At 39.0% G+C, this 5621-nt stretch overlaps 1 long non-coding RNA gene across 1 annotated transcript; it reads left to right on the top strand.

Annotated features, from left to right (window-relative positions):
• Nucleotides 1-599: 599 nt before the first annotated feature.
• On the top strand, nucleotides 600-2705 carry LOC109965838 (uncharacterized). Its single transcript, XR_002275704.1, has 3 exons — nucleotides 600-731; nucleotides 911-962; nucleotides 2363-2705. It is a non-coding gene; the product is annotated as an uncharacterized LOC109965838 (long non-coding RNA).
• Nucleotides 2706-5621: the final 2916 nt, after the last annotated feature.

Genomic DNA, 5621 nt, shown 5'->3' with positions numbered 1-5621 from the left:
ACTGGTTATTCCGATGAATTAACATAAAGCAGAATTTTATTGTTGTAGTTTGGTGAGTTGGGGCTCTTAACTATAATTTAAACTATAGCCTAATACCGATTTTATCTTTTGTTTATTATTTTCAATGTTACTCTGTAGGTGTTGGCCATTGGAGTAAACAGTAGACACTATTACGCACTGAAATATAGTGGATAAGAGTGTATGAACTAGCACAAACTGAGAGTAAAGTACCTACTTGATAATTTATTCCAGCCCCTAAAACTATTTCGGTTCAACCTGACCCCACTGATTTCAGAAACTCCTGACTGGGAAACATCCTAATGGTAAATGTGATGCCTGTTATAGACGGTGGAACATGCCTTTGTTGAACGCCCAAAATATGGAAATAAGAGACATAAGAGAGATTTTTTATTCATTTATTTTTGCTTCGAAGATTAGGATTATTGTCTTTTTTTTTATTTTTTCTGCAATAAAGGTGACTGATATTAATAATTTTAGCAGTATGTAAAGCAGCCGTCGGGGGCGATAATGCTCCTTATGGTGGCCATTCGCCTGTTCAACGAAGAAGAAGAAGAAGAAGAAGAAGTCGACTGATTAGATTCAGGTGAGGCACTGCCACAAATCACCTGTCAGTAACTGTTGTTGTTATTGACGTTACAGTGTGTTCATATATATTTCACAGAAGCAGACAACACGTTTGTTTTGAACCAAATAGTCCTCAAAGTACGAAGGTGAGAGCGACTGAACTGTGTATCAAGCTATCAGCAGCATAACTCGAGTTTTTGGGCAGTGGTTTAACACATGTGTGCCTGCTTGACTGTAACACCTCTTGTGCAAAGGGAACTACAGAGATATGTTTTGTCTACACAGTTCTCCATTTTAAACTAAATGCTATTCCTCTGTGTCCCAGGTGGGAAAATGCATCTTGTGATCATCGCAACAATAACATAAACAAACTATCAGTAAGTAAATGAATTTCTGAGACTTGCACATTATAGATATATGGCAACTATATACATTAAAATGAAGCTAAATATGATAAACGAGTTAAAACTGAGCAGTGATTAAAACAGAAGCCATGTTTGAATGATTGTTAAATAATTTTTAGTGGTGGAAGGTAACTACTGTGAATACATTTGCTCAAGTACTTTTATTAAATACATTTTTTTTGGTATTTTCATTTTATGCCACTTTATACTTCAACTCGACTATATTTCATCAAGAACTATAGTCACTTTTACTTTTATAACAACTGTTTACTATGACTTTACACACCCAAGCAGTTGGCTGGGTGGCCCTCTAGTCGGATGTGGTTTGACCAAACCAAATGATGGGTACAGTGTAAGTTACCTGAACACAGTAGAAAATGGCCTCAACAGCAGTGTGACGGAGGTGTCAATCAGGCAACACGAGTGAAAACGCCTGTGTGGGTGGACTGTGGGTGTGCAGGGCTTTTACAGTTTTACATACTAATGATTTGATACCTCCATAAAGAAATGTGATGCATTGCTACTGATTAAACTGCCAAACACTGTAATAAACAATTAGCATTTTCTCCATCTGGACTAGTAGCATTAAATTGCTGCTTGTGTACGTAAATGCATCAGTAGTAGCCTAATAAATCAATAAGCGTTCAGTACTGACAACACTGACTGCATAATGACTGCTTTAACTTTTTATTGTCTAAGTACATTCTACTAATAATACTTTTATACTTAGATTCTGAATGAAATACCTTTACATTTGAGTACTTCTTCCACCACTGCCAATGATACAGTAGTATTCCTGGTTTACACTGCGACTCTGCCAGCTAATGAGGTCACAGTGACCTTACACAATTACTCTAATAGTCAATACATTTGTGAAGTAGTATTTTAAATGTATGAAGTATTTATGATATGCAAGTAATTGTTGGTTTGCTGTCATGTGTGGAGATTGAAAATATTCTACACATTTTTCATTTTTGCACTAACTAAACTGAAAAAGGCCCCAAATCAGATGTTTTCTTTAGTCTCATACCATATGAACAGGCATGTTATGAACACAGAGAAGATTGTGGACACTTAATGTGTGTGTGTGTGTGTGTGCATGCGTGCGCCCTCCATGGGAGTAATATGAATTTCACGGTGGCTAGACACTTTTAGAGAAGCGACCTGTCCTAAAGAAGGCTAGTAGTACAATGTCTGCCTTTGCCTCCAGCATGGACACAGCACTTACTGTGTGTGTGTGTGTGTGTGTGTGAGAGAGAGAGAGAGAGAAAGAGAGAGAGAGCCACATTTAGAGTGTTAGGCAAGGCACTGTTTCAAATTTTATATGTATATTTTTATCTCTTTCAATGACTGACGTCCATGGATACATACAGACGGCTGACAAATGAAAGGACAAACCAACATGAAGTGTCTCAGTAAGGAGCTGGGCCACCATGTGCCACCAGAACAGCATCAGTGCACTTAGCCATTGACTCTCCATGAACTCTACTGGAGGGATGAACACCATTCTTCCAAAAAGATATTCCCTCGTGTTTTGATGATGGAAGTAGAGCAACTGTCTGACACGTTGCTCCAAAATATCCCAGATGTTCAACTGGGTTGAGATCTGTTGACTTTGAAGGCCAAAAGCATATGATTCACATAATTTGCATACTCATCAAACCTTTCACTGACCCCTTATGTCCGATGGATGGGGGGTGCTGTCACCCTGGAAGAGACCACTTGTTTTTTCGGGTTTGTCTTATGTCCGATGGATGGGGGGTGCTGTCCACTTGTTTTTTCGGGTTTGTTCTGTAATTTCTCACCTGATTGTAAACAGACATTACAATAAAGACTATAAATTAATAATAGCCTAGTGGAAAGACTGAAGGCCTGGCAAATGATGTCTGCATCCAGTCAAAATGAAACAAAAAACACTAAATAGAATATAACCCAAACCTCTTCTTAGAGTGCAGTGTGGTGGTACAACAGCTAAGAATGACTGGTAAAATAGTAGTTCCCCCTGACAGCGATATAAAAAAAACTAGAGGGAGCGCAGCCTTTGCAAAATGGAGGCTGTCAACAGATGAGCAGACTGTGGATCTGATTTGTTTTTCCAGTATCACAGTCAAATCACTAGATGGCGATAATGACCTGATTATCCAAACAGCTGAAAGAAGTAGCACACACTTGTCCAGTAAACATGACTAGTTGTTTTGAGAATGTAATATAAACCTGCCTCTCTCAGTTAACTCGCTCACCATCTGCCCCCCAACACACGCACATGCACACACACACACACATCATTTTTCCAACCCTTGTCTCCAGTCTCTTCCCCCTTCTGTCTCTTCTCACCCGTCTCACTTTCTCACTCTCTCTCGCACACCTAACCTGCCTGACAGAGTAGCATCTGGCATCTTTATGCTGCTGCCTCCCTCCTGAGACACACACACACACACACACACACACACACACAGAGCTTTCCCTCTCATATAATTTTTCCATTACAGCAGTGTGGCGTCCTCTAAATCTCCACGTTTGCTGTGTTCACATTTTAAGTGCAGCTGAGTGCAGCTGACCCGTGATAACCCTGCCTCACACAGGACCAGCAGTTACCATTTCAAAACAAGAGTTAGTTATTGTAAAAATATGAAAAAGAGTCTGAACTATAAAATGTTTAGTTTGTTTATTTATTCTGGCTTATTATGTGGCATGTTTTATTATCTCCTCTCATGATAAAATGCAAAATGCTTGATCTAACCAAGCTGAAACATCATGTGTGTGGCCCACTGCATCAGCAGAACATATTGTCTCTATCACAGAAAAGTATTGCTCTTTTTTTTGCTTGTTTGTTTATGGAAAGGATTAAATAGCGGCTCCTCGATTTTTGTATTTTCCTTTAGTGGCTTGAGAAGGAAAGCAAAGGATAGAGCTTTGGATAACCTCCCCATCTACTCATATTTGAAAAAATATGATTTCTTTTGACTTACTGTAGGTTGCTTTAACACAAAATAGCTTAAAAAAAAGAGAAACATTTGTTTGTAAATTCCCCAAATAATATATATACTTCCTTTTGATGTAGAAATTGTTGGTCTGATGAATTTGGAACAGGTCTGGCTGAAGTACTTCAGAAAGACCCACTGACAGGCAAGGCAGGGCTTCAAATTGTTATGCAAAATGACTTTTAACCAAAGGTGTCTGACTCTCTCATGTATGTAGCTGGGCAGGACAAAATATAGAGACACCTCTAAATATAATGTACATACTGTATATTAGTGTGAACATTTGCTTTGCGTCCCCTGTGCTTGTACTGAAAGACGGCAAGATCAAATACTAAACATCACCTCTGGATGTGAAACAGTTTCATCAGTCAGATTTGGTGAACTTTGACCTATGGATGAAATTCAGATGTTTACATACATCTAGGGAAATCCAACATTAGTCCTTAATCCTGGGGACAGGAAGTGGAAAAAGGAATCTGGTCTCATACACACACACACACACACACACAGCATGGGTGCACAGATGAAGGATATGCTGGAAAAAAGCTGAACAGACCAGGACAGGTGCAAACCATTAACCACTGTATGGAAAGTCAAATAGCAGGGCTGTGTATGTGTGTGTGTGTGTGTGTGTGTGTCTGTGCGAGTCTGTATAAAGGTGAGAGAGAGTGAGTGTGTGAGGAAATCATTTAAAGGCACTATCAACTCATTACCTCTGATGCAGTAAACCCCACCCACCTGTTTCACCCAGCACCATGACCGATTTCAGTTTCTGCTCTTCTTCTTCACCTTCCATCAGTGGTTTTCTAGCTTTTATCATGTCAAGACATGTTTGCCATTTAGCCCTTTCTCCTAAATAATCTGAATAAAACATTTTCAGATCTTCCTTGTAAGAAGAGAGCAGCTGTTTAAACCTGGAATGAGTGCAACTCTGTAAATGTCTTCCAGGCAAGACTGTGCCATGTTTAAACAATTATGCCATAAATGTCATGGCGACTACTTTTTCTCTAGCATAACCCAGCCTGCAGATTTGTTTACTTTTAATGGCAATATGTCGCAGCAGCTTGTTAAAGGTATATGATTAGAGGACTTAGAGCTATGATAAGCTTTTCCATCATTTTCTTGGAAATACGTTTAGTTTTGTCTTAACTTGAAGCAGTGAATGTCTGTTCTTAAAAAAAAAAAAAGTTTATACTGTGATTGCATCTTTCCCCTCACAGTGATGGATGACCTTCAGCATCCGAGTTGTTTCCTCTGCTGCTGGGAGTGAATGAGTCGTTAGGCTAAACAGACTTTTAAACATACTTCTGATTGTGTTGCATTTAGGTAGCAGCAGTCAGACTAAACATTTAAGACATGGAAAAGGTGTATATATATATCATGAGCAAGCAGAGAGTTTCCTGCCTGGTTAATGGCAGATAATGGAGGTCTGATTGTAATGTGCAGTAGATTTGATGTGAGAAAACCTGAGAGAAAGCTGATGACAGAGATGCTATCTGGTGGGAACAGCAGCAGACTGAGTTTCATTCTTTCTTTCGGACTTTTTATTTAACTGTGATCTTCTCTTCATCATCTCTTTTTGTGCCTCCCTTTTCTTTTCTTTATCTTCTCATTTTCTTGTTCATTGCCCTATTTCCTTTCACTTTGTTTG

Source organism: Monopterus albus, unplaced genomic scaffold (genome assembly GCF_001952655.1).
Source record: "Monopterus albus unplaced genomic scaffold, M_albus_1.0 scaffold104.1, whole genome shotgun sequence".
NCBI classification, from domain to species: domain Eukaryota; kingdom Metazoa; phylum Chordata; class Actinopteri; order Synbranchiformes; family Synbranchidae; genus Monopterus; species Monopterus albus.
Note: the sequence above shows the minus strand (reverse complement) of the source record. Positions and strands in the feature narration are given on the sequence as shown.